Source organism: Bombus terrestris, chromosome 17, assembly GCF_910591885.1.
Source record: "Bombus terrestris chromosome 17, iyBomTerr1.2, whole genome shotgun sequence".
Lineage (NCBI taxonomy): Eukaryota > Metazoa > Arthropoda > Insecta > Hymenoptera > Apidae > Bombus > Bombus terrestris.
This window is the reverse complement of record NC_063285.1, coordinates 7,404,776-7,421,019: the sequence shown is the minus strand read 5'-3', so window position 1 is coordinate 7,421,019 and position 16,244 is coordinate 7,404,776. Positions and strand designations below refer to the sequence as shown.

The 16,244-nt window shown below is 35.0% G+C and overlaps 1 long non-coding RNA gene across 3 annotated transcripts; it reads right to left on the bottom strand.

Annotated features, from left to right (window-relative positions):
* Positions 1-511: 511 nt before the first annotated feature.
* On the bottom strand, positions 512-10,600 carry LOC110120325. Of its 3 annotated transcripts, none has more exons than XR_007227220.1 (4): positions 9,387-10,600; positions 3,086-9,033; positions 1,959-2,698; positions 512-1,552 (listed from the first exon to the last, which is right to left on the bottom strand). It is a non-coding gene; the product is annotated as an uncharacterized LOC110120325 (long non-coding RNA). The 3 variants fall into 3 exon arrangements; XR_007227221.1 differs by having other exon boundaries at positions 1,959-4,881; positions 4,972-9,033; XR_007227219.1 differs by having other exon boundaries at positions 1,959-9,033.
* Positions 10,601-16,244: the final 5,644 nt, after the last annotated feature.

Here is a 16,244-nt window from a genome sequence, read left to right as displayed (position 1 = left end):
TAAAAATTCTAAATTCTGAAAACCTTCAATAATTTGTTCTCTTTTTTTTTTATTTCATTGTCGTTTTGTCGAATAAGAGAATATCGGTTGATGATCAAATCAAAATCATTTAAATTCCTTATTTTAATCAATTAACGCTTCAAGTAAATTTTGACGTACTTGGCCAAATATCAAGTATGTGATGGTCATATATGAATGATTGTGCTAGGACTGCGAAGATTAAATTTGAGATATCGCTCATGCTATTATACATAGAGGGCGAAGTGTGACGCAGCGTTAAACACAATCGCTGTTTATCCTTCTATGAAACGAATAGTCACTTACGCCATGCGATATGGGTTTCTTATCATGTCCTCCCGTGGCCGTTTTGTTTCATGGCGTAGACCAATCGCAGTCTCATGTGAATTGCAACAGAAAGACTTGTCGGATAACATTCTCTTTTAATAAAATCAATTTGATATTTAATATTTATTAAATGTAGAGAAACACACACAAAATGAAATTGGAGAAATTGTTTGTTCATGTATTTATTTTACTAAATAATCTACCGTTTCAATAAATTATTTATAAAGGTAAAATATAGAGTAAAAATACACAATCACAATACGTACAAATTAATACTAAATGGTCACTATGCCTATTTTCTGCTTCATTTGATATAAAAATATCGACAAGCTACAGGTAAGTAGATACAGGCTCTCTTTCTTGTACATATTATTATTGAATACATCTGTTAGTACAAGAAATTAATTTATAGCGTTACATCATATTCTTTCTATCAGCGTGACATTGATGAATATTTACAATTTTGTCATACAACAAAAATAGAAATAAAAATTGAAGTAGAAATAAAATGACCAAGTTTATCTTTTGAGAATCGTGTCATTCGAAACTAGAAATAAGAATTGAAGCGAAGATGAGACATTTGCCTCAGAGTGTTATTAAAAATATGCTTTTTATTATGATTATTGTTATGGAGAAAAATTAAATTTCTCTGAATCATCAATATCGCTCATCATTAGTATATATAGAAAATTAACAAAATTCTTTAATTTATTTATTAATCTCTCGCTAAAAATTTTGTTCTCGATATATTTATGTTGTCTTATTATTTTTTTTTTTTTTTTTGCAAATCACTAATAAGAGAAAGTAATTTAATGAATAACTCAGAAGAATAAGTAAAATCATCGCTCTTATAATAATAATTCATTTATCATAATAAATGTGTGTATAAAACGTTTACAAATTTAATTTTTTATTCTTTTTTACATTGCTTCTTTTTTCTCAATGGGGATTGACTTGAAATCCTCCCATGGCATAAAGAACACCGTTACAACTATTCTTACTGGCAGCGTATTTCCTTCCATACCTAGTTTATATCTATTCTATAGGTCATGATTTTCGTTTCTTCCCGTATTCGTTGTCACTTTAAAATATAATCGCTCATTATTATTGGCGTTAAGATTTCTTCCCAGATAATTGTCGAAGGTGACATTATTTTGAATAAATCTATGCAATAGCATCTGAATTTCGAGTAATATCAATCGTAGGTCTAAAAAAAAATTGAAATTTCATTAAATATCGTACTAGCCTAACCCGACGTTTAACATATACATACATAGAAAGTGTTAAACTACACATGTAAAAAAATTTAAGAGATAATTCTTGAAGCTAAAATAATATGAAAATCCAGAATAAAAAATTGCGTTTTCGGCTTTGTTTTCTATTAACAATTAAAAATTAGCCGAAATACCCCTGTGCGCGAGCAAACCTCCTTACACGAATGAAAGTAGGTCAGCCTAAGCAACAGGGTGTACAGTGTTTCTCAAATCGGACGATACATGGGCAGTAGCTTCCCTCGTACAAGTCATAGAGAAGAAGATAATGGACATTCGAAGACGTAAACCATCTTACATGACGTTTTGTAAGAAAAATCGTAGATTGAACATTATACCTACCTACACATTAAAATCCATAACAGGATGTCGAAAACCGCCTCATGGAACTTTCGAGTAAAGAAGATTAATGTTCCCTTCAATCCTTTGTCTCCATACATAATTAATAAATAATAGCATGTTGAGGAAAATATTAGATTGGTATGATCGCTAGTTCCTACATGCAAAGTTGGTACGACTTCTAACGACGCTTTTTTGTTTTCACGTCCGCCACGTGTTAATTATCAGAGAGTATCCAGTGTGTTTATATGACTGTACATGGTGGTGAAATACAGAATATAAAAACTGAATCTGTGTGAATCAATTAAATATCGAACTCCAAAACCTATTTAATAACATAACACACAAACACTGTTTATACAAATTTCACACACGCATCACACACACGTCTTGACGCATTAGTGGGCATGCAAATAGGACGTGTATCGCGACAGGAGAAATGTGTTTTGCATAAAATAAAACATTTTCTTAGAAACGATGCCTCTGCATTATTATTTTTAAAAAGCTCGCCTATCTTCGGGACAAACTGTGTACATACTATTATATATAAAGTAAAGAAATTATTTAGTTTAGTAATAAATGACACTTTATTTAGCAGGCTACGCCAATGCTGTCGAGTCATCCTTCTATGTTACTTGGGTTCGATATAGTTGCCGTCGATTTTTATCACCATAGCGACAATGCGTGCGATGGTAGGAGAGATATGATAGAATGAAAACGAAATTCTATCTTATCTATAGTCTCTGCAATGAGATAAGAGAGTAAATATTAGTCCGGTCAAAATAGACATTTCAAATAACAAAAATTCCGACAGAGATAAATTTTGGTAGAGATCTTGGGTATACCAGTAGAGATAAAGTGCCAAAAGTCCCCATTGATTCCATGGGTGCTAAAAAGTTATTCAAGGTCAAAGTCAGAATTTTCGGATTTTTTTAATTTTTCTTGAAAACGATAAGTTTTAAGATATCACCATTCTAAAAGTTGGTGGAGTTACATTTTACGTGATATGCACACATTTCCACACCATCTATAGGTACTTGGTGCTTTTTTTTTTAACGTGGTTTCCCCAATAAGCCTATTCCACGATCTGTTAGGACGGAGTTTTATGGCTAATATTTGTACAAACTAACCTCAAATTTTAGGAATGACTCGTTCCAAAAAATATGATAATGAATCCGGGATATCGGTGTTTATATTCTCGAACATTCTACTCGGTGGGGGGTATATAATATTATCAAACATACAAGATTGAATATCGTCACGAATAATTGCTGCCGCGGCTTTCAAAATTCTTAACCGTCCTTTTTCATTCCAGTTTTTTTATCAGGTCAAGCTTGACTTAAAATGTCTTGGTAATTGTCGAAGAAACAAATAAATGTTAATTTTCCCAGCTTTTCTCTAATAATAATTCTACTACCATACTTTACTTTCAATCGTATTTTTATAGTTCTGTTATCTAAAGCTACATTTTTACTAACATTTTCTAGTTCATCCAATGTAAACTGGTAATCATCATGTAGAATGTAACTCCTTCAACTTTTAGAATGGCGATATCTTAGGAATGGTGACTCTTAGGGAAAAAAGTACTAGGAACGTTTTTGTAGATAATTTTATGATCTACAATTTTTGTCTGGGCTATATTTTCGATAAAACTCATCGTTTTCAAGAAAAATTTAAAAAATCCGAAAATTTTGACTTTGACCTTGAATAACTTTTTTTAGCACCCATGGAATCGATGGGGACTTTTGGCACTTTATTTCTACTGGTGTACCCAAGATCTCTACCAAAATTTAGCTCTGTCGGAATTTTTATTATTTCATGCAAAAATAGAACTTTCATGCCATGTGACATAACCACGAGAATAGAGTGGCAATGGTGGTACAGACAATCGAATGATCGCGACCACGATTACAGTCGTATATACAATAAGAAGCTGAGATTTTACTTGGAAGAAATGCGAGCTAAGTGTTGAGCTGGAAGCGGCACGCCCCACCAACACGTATTTTTCAACTCTATCGTACTATATTATATTACTATATTACTATACTATACTATATTATTATATTATATTACTATATGTACCTATATATTATATATCGTACATGTATCGGTTAGAGCGTAAATTGATCCGCATTCAAGTGCTTACAAAGAGAATACTAATTCAATAATAAGAATTCCTTTTTTCAATTAAATTTTTATCAACGCACTTGTAAAGTTTTTTCAATTAAAATAAGATCGAACACGATATAAATTACATGTATATGCATATGTAATAGACGAAAAAGATACACACTGACGTAATTAAATGAGCAACTATGCTTCATATTATATCTAATTCTATTTTAATTAGAAAAAGCTCGTTGTAACATTGATGAAACTTTTACTCGACAAATATTAAAAATAATATTAACATTGTCTTATCTTACAGTACTCAGCTGTCGAGTTTCGCGCTATGTTAAAGAGAACATTAAGACCAGGGCCTCTTGAGGGAAACTCCACCATCAGTGAGCGATGACTTTCATGTAATTAGGAGATCCATCGTGAGCGGCAAGTATCGTAGCATTATTGTATGTGCAATCCATCTACGTTACTCGTTTTAACAATATTCACGTGGATTTAGAGAACGAAAGAGAGAATGTGAAATAAAATGATAAAGATTTGCCAATAATTGAAACAAAAATTATGTAAAAATAAGTTTATTTCTCATACATATTAATCTTTATTCAATGATAAAATCCAATTTAAAATTAATAAAGTACTGATATAGTAGAATATATACATACAGCGCAATAACAATATTTAGAATCTAATAAGTATTCGATGAAAAATCTCAACATTGTGTTTGGAATTAAAGTTAAATTTTACTATGAAATTGTGAAGAATACAATTGCAATATGAATATGCGACTCTACCATAGTTGTTCATCCTAGAACAGAATTAAACGTAGAATTTAATATATTGTAGGTTAAACTTGAAAAAATATAGTGATAACTTTTAAAATTTTTTAACATGATACCTTATTAAAGGTTATTTATTCGATAGATTTATTTATAATGATTGCAACGGCAAACTATAATTTTTTAACTTAGAGCTATTTTTCGAAGTAATAATATAATGCAAATAAAATAACTAAATTGGTCACAACTAGTCAACCACTGAGTGACAACTCACATCTCGCAAATAACTACTCACGACTCGTGACTTTCTCTACCATCCGCTTATCATCAGTTTTTATACCCCCACTACACACACGTGTTCCGTAGCCGTTAATGACCAACGATGTTCACGTACGTCCTTTCCAAGTAATTACTTTTCTTACAGGCCGCGGACACATCGATCGAATTTCACGTCCCTTCTGGCCTGTTTACATTTCCACTTCCTATGTACATTGTAATTCGTACTCCTAGAGAGTTCTTTTCTTATGATTATTCCTCAATACTACATTATATAGATACAACAGAATTTTCATAATCAATAACAACACTATTTTTTATCATATGTTCTATAATAAATATCGTACACGTATATCGGCGAGCCAGCCTTCTCGTCTTCGTCCTGGGGAGGGCACACGCCGAGCATCTCATCCGACGGGGCGTAGGCGCCCCGAGCACCTCGCAAAAAGGATATTTCGGGGCGAAGGCAGAACATACATGTCCTCGGTTCATCGGCGAGATGACACAACTACTTCGAGGCACCTGAAACGCTGCATTATATTATTATTTCCGTGCAATGGTTTGGATCTTTACCGACGACGATCTTACAGGGAATCTGTCACCCTACAACAGCTTTCGCGTCGCTGCCAGCGAGACGAAATCCAGTACCTGAGTCAGTGCCGTCGGGCGTACGCGGATGCCTTATCTCTGTTTTTATTTCTGGAATCTGCAAAATGAAGTCTCCGATCAACGTACTCTTCATCCTTATCGCCTCAACCTCCGCGTATGTTTTATTCGACTGCTCCTTGAGCGTTAGCGTTACCGCTGACGGGATAGCTTCTTGTTTCCTCGAAATGCTCTAAGAGGAGGTTGCTTCTATGTCGACCGCGGCAATCTCTGAGCGAAGGTCCTCCCGGTCTTGCTCGCTGTTCTCACCGGATCATAGCGCGTTCATAATCCAGAGACTCTAGGAGGCTGCGCGACTGGGAAATATTTCAACGCCATGTGCCTGAATTTAAGATTAAGGATTTTTTATAGAAATTGTCATCTTCACGGCTCTGCCGATCAAGATAAGGCCCCGATTTCTCGAAACATCACCAGAGGCCTTTAGTATGATTTTGGTTCGTGTCCGTACTGCAGCCAGTAAGTCGTTTTCTAAGGAACTGTATATTTCATCTTCCTTTAAATCTTTCAAATTTGTATAACTTTTATAACTTGGTACAACATGAAGATATATCGTATAAATATTTAACACTTTCTTCATGTACTATAAATTCTGATACACTTCTCTTTTTGGAACGTTTGCTTTTTGTTGTAGTTTTTCTTTTTGTTTGTAATAATTATTTAAAATAATAATTTATTATTACGAATTCATATTGTGGTATTTATACCTTTTTCGTCACATTCAATTTACATAAGCTTAAGTATGCTTAATGATACAAATGATATAAGAATATCAAAACTTATTTGAAATATCACAAATATGACATTTAGTGTGTAATACGTACCATTTTTTACACCACGTGCAGTACAATTATCCGTCATTTGTATTTTATAATTAAAACGTTAATACACGAGAATGACGATATTCCTTAGCACAGAAGTAGCATAAATATGAAAAACCGATATGGAAATATCGGAACTACTCGATTAAGATTGAGAAACTACCTAAACGATTGCAGACGAGGTACAGAATAGACGGGACACGGAACCTGCGACACATCTTTGTTTCCCACGTTGTTTTCTTTTTTTTTCTTTTTCTTTTCTTTTTCTTTTCTTTTTCTTTTTTTTTTTAACGTTTATTCTCCAAGAAGATTGGTATTACATATATGTAATATTCACAATAAACAATGAATTTCGGTTGTGGGGTGTGTTATGTCGCATAAGATGATCCTTCAATGTCTGACCGTCAAAAGGCCCAAGCACCATTAGACAGACCCTCAATAAACCTAAGGCCCCGGCATAAAATTTTAATTTTTAACGTCATTATTTTAACACATATTTCAAGTTAATCCTTTTGTCCTGAAGGACTTTGTAAGCCTAGAAAGTTCTCCGGTTTAAAGCAGGTTATTAGAAAGGTCCTTAGATTTATTAGACGCTCTTAGAAATTACGGAGACAACGGGTAGTGACCTAACGGAAGAAGCGGATATTTATCTAACGGAAAATCCGGTTTTTCCCGTAAACAATGACATCACCTAGCAAAGTTAGTAGAAGGTTTCCTTCCCCTCTCGCTACATATTAACATGACTAGAACCAATAGGCATCGCGCATCGTTACCCCCACCTTACTAACGAAAAGTGTGAGCAACGAATCCGCTTTCTTCGTTCAAGAAAACACACCCACACCGAGCTTTCCTCCGTAACTGCATAAGAGCTGAACATCAGTCTTCTCTATTGCTAGTTTTCAACTACAACAAGAACTACAACAAGAAACTCAACTGTAAGGGGCTTGCTCTACCACCGAAGGATGTTGTGCACGTATATCGCATCTTCATACGCCAAATCATCGTCTACGATGTACTTCATAAGCAACGACGTAAGTTCATTGTATCTATTTGTTGATAATACATAGTTTATAACTCCGAATCGCAGCGTTATACCACCTCAACCGCCCCTATTATCTCGACGGAAATCGATCTATTCGCGGCGTGCATTATTATAATCGTAACGGGAACTTACGACTTCCGCTGACGTGTTTTCTCGCGATTGGTCGAAAATACATTTTCTTCATGTACTAGAAATTCTGATACACTTCTCGTTTAGGAAAATTTTCGTTTATCTTTTTTTTTTTTTTTTAAGTCTTCCCTTTTGCTTATAATAATTATTTAAAGTAATAATTTATTATTACGATTTCTTTTCACTGTAGTCTTCCTTTTTGTTTGCAATAATTATTTAAAGTAATAATTTATTATTACGATTTTTTTTTACTGTAGTCCTCCTTTTTGTTTGCAATAATTATTTAGAGTAATAATTTATTATTACGAGTTCATATTGTGGTATTTGTATCTTTTTCGTCATATTCAATTTACATAAGCTTACTTATTTGAAACTTACCTGTTTAACTTATTTGAAATATCAAAAATATGACATTTAGTGTGTAATACGTACGATTTCTTACACCACGTGCAGTACAATTATCCATCATTTGTGTTTTATAATTGAAACGGAAGACAGTTTATTTCTATATAGAGATACAGTGATTATCGCAGAGTATTCTGGCCTTTGTTCGAATCACCAGAGAAAAGATTTTTCATTGAACACATGAATAAATTGTATATTTAATGAACAATACTATGTTCCATCAAACACGCACATTGTACACACTTATATTGCGCATAGTTTATAGCATTGAAAGTCACAACTGTGTCTTCACGTTGACCTAGTCACACTGAAAAGTATATTTAAGGGGTGGAGCGGCTAAGGTTAATTCGTACAAAAATAAGGCATGTTTTTGTGAATTATTTGTGACGACACAGTTAAAATCTTTTTATTAAAACCAATAGTACGTTAAAGTATGACATTCGAAGAATATTGTATAAAATTTTCGTTGACCTAGTCACGTTGACCTAGTCACACTGAAAAGTATATTTAAGGGGAGGAGCGGCAAAGGTTAATTCGTACAAAAATAAGGCATGTTTTTGTGAATTATTTGTGATGACACAGTTAAAATCTCTTTATTAAAACCAATAGTACGTTAAATTATGACATTCGAAGAATATTGTATAAAATTTTCGTTGACCTAGTCACGTTGACCTAGTCACACTGAAAAGTATATTTAAGGGGAGGAGCGGCTAAGGTTAATTCGTACAAAAATAAGGCATGTTTTTGTGAATTATTTGTGACGACACAGTTAAAATCTTTTTATTAAAACCAATAGTACACTAAAGTATGACATTCGAAGAATATTGTATAAAATTTTCGTTGACCTAGTCACACTGAAAAGTATATTTAAGGGGAGGAGCGGCTAAGGTTAATTCATATAAAATAAAAAATGTTTTTGTGAGTTATTTGTGACGACACAGTTAAAATCTTGTTATTAAAATCAATAGTACATTAAAGTATGAGATACGAAGAATATTGTATAAAATTTTCGTTGACCTAGTCACACTGAAATGTATATTTAAGGGGAGGGGGGCTAAGGTTAATTCGTACAAAACAAAGGATGTTTTTGTGAATTATTTGTGACGACACAGTTAAAATCTTTTTATTAAAACCAATAGTACATTAAAGTACATTAAAGTATGACATTCGAAGAATATTGTATAAAATTTTCGTTGACCTAGTCACGTTGACCTAGTCACACTGAAAAGTAAATTTAAGGGGAGGAGCGGCTAAGGTTAATTCGTACAAAAATAAGGGATGCTTTTGTGAATTATTTGTGACGACACAGTTAAAATCTTGTTATTAAAATCAATAGTACATTAAAGTATGACATTCGAAGAATATTGTATAAAATTTTCGTTGACCTAGTCACACTGAGAAGTATATTTAAGGGGAAGGTGGGCTAAGGTTAATTCGTATAAAATAAAGGATGTCTTTGTGAGTTATTTGTGACGACACAGTTAAAATCTCTTTATTAAAACCAATAGTACATTAAAGTATGATATTCGAAGAATATTGTATAAAATTTTCGTTGACCTAGTCACGTTGACCCAGTCACACTGAAAAGTATATTTAAGGGGAGGGGCGGCTAAGGTTAATTCGTATAAAATAAAGGATATCTTTGTGAGTTATTTGTGACGACACAGTTAAAATCTCTTTATTAAAACCAATAGTACATTAAAGTATGATATTCGAAGAATATTGTATGAAATTTTCGTTGACCTAGTCACGTTGACCTAGTCACACTGAAAAGTATATTTAAGGGGAGGAGCGGCTAAGGTTAATTCGTACAAAAATAAGGCATGTTTTTATGAATTATTTGTGACGACACAGTTAAAATCTCTTTATTAAAACCAATAGTACGCTAAAGTATGACGTTCGAAGAATATTGCATAAAATTTTCACGGTGAAATATTAAAAAATACGGCAATGGCAGCAATTATTCGGACGTGTCTCGGAAAAAAGGTAGAATTGCTCATAACTTGGTGCTGGGTCATCTGAAATTAAAAAATCAAAGTTCATTCGTTAGGTAACAGTTTTCCTCAGTTAACGCTGGGAGAGTTTTCCGAAATTTCAATTTTTCACTTTTTTAAAATTAGCCGCAAATTTTCGCAAAATCGGCTAACCTTCCCTTCGAAGTGTTCCAAAAAAGTGAACAATTGAAATTTCGAAAAACCCTCCCAGCGCTAACTGGGGAAAACTGTTACCTAACGAATGAACTTTGATTTTTTGATTTCAGATGACCCAGCACCAAGTTATGAGCAATTCTACCATTTTTCCGAGGCACGTCCGAATAATTGCTGCCATTGTCATATTTTTTAATATTTCTCCGTGAAAATTTTATACAATATTCTTCGAATGTCATACTTTAATGTATTATTGGTTTTAATAAGGAGATCTTAACTGTGTCGTCACAAATAATTCACAAAAACATGCCTTATTTTTGTACGAATTAACCTTATCCTCCCGTTAATGTAAAATAAAACTAGTTTGCTATACTATCGATGCATTATGTCGATAATAATATGGATAGAACATCACTTCCAATGTAACTTTTCTACAAAAAAAAAAACTAGTTAAATTTATCGGTAAAAAACAATCAAAATGAAATTCTTCATTTTCAGATATTAGACAATATTATAGATAGATATAGGAAATACAGTTTCGTATGCATATAACATGCGTGAAACGATTGAAAATTCATAATTAAAATAATTCGTTATTCTAAGAGACTCGAGCTCGACTTGAAAGAGGAAGGCAAATTTGAATTTCACCGAATGCCTACAATATTCAAACTTCGTTCCTATCATTGGCAAATATAAAATTGCATTATTTTGATCAATCACTTGCTCGTAATAAAAAAGAGAAGAAAAGTAGATGAAAGTTGAATTGCAATGAATTTGAAAATTATTTACCACCAATTTGACAATTTGGCAAAAATATGAATATTCTCAATGTAACTTCGATCTTTCCAGTCTTTATAATATTCGATATACCTATTATTACATATACATACACACTAAATTTTATTATATACATATACTATATCTAATTTTATTATACCACAATATTATTATTTTATATTTACAGAATACTCAAACGATACGATACTGTTGATATTATTAGATGTATAAAGAGAGAAACGCGGATAAATTGTAAGGTAGAAAATATATACTTAACAGAGAAGTGTAATGATAAGTAGGAATACAATTTGAGTTACGCTAGTGTCAAGTAAAAAATAACTCTCGTAGTGATGTATATAAAAACTTTATTTCTCAAGAGTCGAAGGCTCTTGAGTACCAATATTACAATGCTCCAGTATCGGCTTATGATTCAGACTGGCTCGGCCGTCATTATTCGGAATCTAAATACTAAGCAGGAACAATTAAAAATGATGGAGGGGATATTGTTCCTGGGTGTTCCTTATCAGGGTGGTGAGGTGTTAACTGACCGGATGATATTTAGAAGTGTCAACCGTCCGGAGGATATTTAGAGGTATCAATTGTCCTAAAAATATTTAGAGTGGAGGTATCAATTGTCCGGAGAATATTTAGCAGTGGTCGCCTAAGGTGACGTCAGGATAAAAGAATTTGGGGTTACACTAGCAGTGTTATGAGGTAACACTGAAAACCCTGAAGCCAACGTCGCCTGTCTATTGTTTATAGTGGGTCCTTGTCCCAGGTCTTTTGTCTATACGTTGTCGATGGCTTCAGCGCTTGCATAAATAAAAAAGTGTAGAGATTTTTTTTTAGAAGTGATGACAACTTCAACATGCTCAATAGAGAACTGCTTCTTGGTAGTGTACATTTAGGTATAAGTATCCAACAAACAGAATCATCTCCAGCATCTTTCTCTTTGACTTCCAACGTGTCTTCTTTGAAATCTTCAGACTTGAATGTCTGACGATCTTCGACCATAATGACTGTAGTCCGTATTCTTGGGGAGTTTGATATGACGTAAGATTTTCTCTCTGATTCACTGCGGCCGTCTTCGTCGTTCATAGAATTTCTTGATGATAGGCTTCTCATTCTAGAAATGTCTCCCTTCTCTAAAGCGTTCACTATTTGCTTCACAAAACACTCTTTCTTATCATCTTGGATATGGCACGGACGATCTAAGTTTCGGACGATCTCTCGAACTATTTTCTTCTTGCGATTCAATTGTTTACTCCGTGACGGAAACTCTAAGTCTATGGGGTTACTCGATTCTTGGAAACTGTCGTGCGTTGAACTGCTTTCGAAGATAAACGCCCGTTCCAGCAGATTCGGAGATATCTTCTTAGATCTTCGAATATTCTCAGACTTGTTCGACACATTCATTAACTTGTTTTCGAAAATCAAAGATTTCTCCGGTATGCTGGGTGAAAGAATCTTCCCTTTTGAACTATTTTCGATCATAGCAGATGAAAATAGCTGGGCTTGAGAGAATTTTGGAGTAGAATTGGCACGAAGTTTGAAGAATTTTGACTTTACATCTGGATTGTTTAAAGGAGTCGTCACAACTTCGGAAGCTTGAGAGGATTTTAGAGTAGATCTGGTACCATATTTGACGAAGTTTGACTTTACATCTGGAGTGTTTAAAGGAGTCGTCACAACTTCGGAAGTTTGAGAGGATTTCGAAGTAGATTTGGCACTATATTTGACGAAGTTTGGCTTTTCCAGTGTTTTTAAAAGAATCGTCACAGCTTGGGAAGCTCGAAAGCTCTGCTGTTCCTTTGTCTATTCTCTCTGCTTTTGTCTGTTATCACATCGACATTTCTTAAATCTTCAGCCTCAGTAGTCCTATCAACGTTAAATGGCCGTTCCTTTAAAACAAACGTCTCTCTACTATCGTCATCATTATAGTCGTTATTGCACATGTAATCAGTCTTTCGGAAACTCAATCTTCATACTGAATGGGAAAACGAGGTTTATGTTGTGGCTTTTTCTAGAAGGCGACATTTTAGGAAAAGTCTTGGAAATTTTTCGAAGGAACTTCATTATCCGAATGTTCACGTCCAATATTTCTTCCTTGGGTGAAGAAGACTTGGTCGGCGATCCCGTGGTAACATTTGCTGACAAAATATTTTCTTTTTATAGAATGTTATAGGCAGTGCCGATTTCTTAGCTTTCTCGTGTACATTTTCCTTCGCGTGTGAAAATATATTCGAAATTCAAAGTTATATTATTAATACAACACAGTCAATATGACTGACATACTTCTTTAAAAAAGGGACCATGACTTACAATTCCAAAATCTGTCATTTGTTCTTTGTATTTTCATAAGTATCGAACATCAACGAATACCTATTGAATCGAAAGACGATGAAATTGATGTACATTTTCTCCTAGAAATAGGACTCTTCCATGATGGTAGACGATGTTCAATCGGCATGACGTTTAATATCTTTGGTGGATTCGAACGTTTGCTTAAATACCGATATGAGATGGAAAAATCTTTCGAAGAGACTGTTGAACTTTCAATTCGACTTCCGTCAATTGCGTATTCTATTAAAGAGAAATAAGATACAAAACTACGAAAATATTCAGATCAAATAAGACTTGATTCTGTAATAAAAATCATGTATACGTGAAATTGCTCGATGTTCTAATATCGTCAATTACAAATTATAGCAAACAGTAATTTCGAATAAGAAAACCACTTGAAAAGGAAGAAATTTTCAATCGCAGATTAAAATTCATAGAATCAACCTACGCGATTATTGCCGAAAAACAGCATGTTATTTCTAATCCACCCCACTGCCATGTTCAATTAACAATTATTACCAAAACGAAGAAGTAAACATCACCCAAAAGTCGAAAGAACGAGAACGGAAAACCAATGTTCTAACGCATTTTCCCGCAAATGATATGTCCACCCTCTTGACTAGATTCAAATTACCCCATTTCCGGGACAAGACGAATGTTAAACGCAAGTATTTATTTTCAGGTACAGTTTGCAGTTTCTGGGAATCCTCAAAAGATGCTCAGAGATCCAGTTTGATTATGGAGGAAAATCACTTACCAAGCAGCATCTAAAAAAGAAACTATAATTTTAACAACGAGCGTCGAGTCGACTTCTAAGTGGTGGAGGCGTCAACTAGTAGATCGAGTCGTCTGGATCAATCGTTCCCATTTTACTCCGATTCTGGGGCCGAGTGTTCGCTAATTTAAAGAATCCGCAATCTTGAGATTTCCTGACAAAAGAACGACCGATATAGCAGTAATGCGTACTAAACATACACCTTAAGTTAAATTTTTATTGTCCTTGTTGATAGTTATTTAAACAAAAATAATGAATGTCTGCGATAAAACCGCTGAAAACGGGATCGATGTTGATGAAGTCTACACTGGTGTACATGGTAATGATAAAAGTACTCGCGTAAATGCGGGCAAATACATTTCTCGGAGGCGGAACAACAATGTGAGGAATATCTCCGCGACCATGTCCAACGCATCAAGGAAAAGCGATACATCGTCGCCCTGCTATTCAACGAGAGGCTTTTCTCACTTGGGACGTCGGAGTCCGTTGCTGATTCCAACGCGATGAACAACTTGAAAGCGGTGGTTCGAGAATATTTCACATGACGAAGCTCACGACGGATCCCTCGAGCAACCATTATTATTATTGGTATCATTTACCGTGATCAAGGAATCGAACGACATTATCAAACTTCTCTGAACGACACTCTTCACAGAGGTCCAAAGTTATAAGATATTCGGAAGATGTTTCAACAAATCCTAGTACGCCCAGAAGACAGGAAATATCAATTGATTCTATGGCGTAATTTCAACGGGGAAGTCAACTCAACACCGTGACGTTCGGACTATCAGCAGCCCCTCCGATGTCTAAAACAGTTGACAGACGACGAGGGACATCGATTTCCGCGAGCGCCAGCGGTTTTACAGCGAGACTTCTATGTCGATGACGCCCTCAAGGAGGAGGTAATATCGATCAGACAAGAACTTACTGAACTTCTCCGATCGGCCGGTTTAAACATCCGAGAATGGGCTTGCAACGACAAGGACATACTTCAAGGGCTATCCGAAAAGGACAAAAACAGCTACCACCTACGTTACTAAACGATCGATTAGTTCTGCGAGTGCCAGAATCTATGATCCACTAGGATTGCTCGTGCCAGTGATTGTTAGAGCAAAGATTTTACCTGAACGAATGTGGGCATTGAAAATCGATTGGGGTGAATCCCTTCCAGCAGATTTGGCTAGAAGGCAGCTATTAACATAGAATTATAGGGGTTTTGTGACGCCAGTGAGAGGACATACGGAGCATGTGTATACCTGCGTAGCATCGACTCTGAGGGACATATCCAGACTCGACTACTTACAGCGCGATCAAAGGTAGCGCCGCTAAAATCACTGGCCATCCCAAGACTCGAACTAAGCGGAGCATTGCTTCTCACATCTGTAATCTCCGTTATAAAAAGATGATTAACGATAAATATCTCGGATCGTGTACTGGACTGACTCCACCATCGTGCTCCAGTATATCAAGTCCTTAACATATACGTTCAGGAATTTGTTGCAAATCGCGTGCCTCAGATACAAATCAAAATCAACATCGCCGACTGGCGTCGTGTGCCCACCACCGACAACTCAGCGGATCTAATCTCTCGAGGTTAGACGCCTAAGGAATTCCTGAGCCCGACCATTTGGAAAACCGGACCCGAGTGACTTAAGTAGAAAGAAGAAAATGGGCGATCTGGATCCCAACACCGTTGGGCCAGATCCCGAAACAAAAAAGGACGATCTGTCACGAACAACGTCGACCATACTTTATTAAAAAGATATCCCTCCTGGATAAAATTAATAAAGGTGGTCGTTTGGTGTCTGTGATGGAGACAAAACCGAGATGTACATCTGGCCGTCGACGAATTAATTTTAGCTCATAACAAGTTAGTACCAATGTTATAAAATATTCATTTCTCGAATGAGATTCGTACACTCCAGAAGGATCGAGTCAAAAACGTTGGAGTGAAACTCCAACCCCTAAATCTCTTTATCGACGAGAAGGGGATATTACTGACTCGGTAACTCAC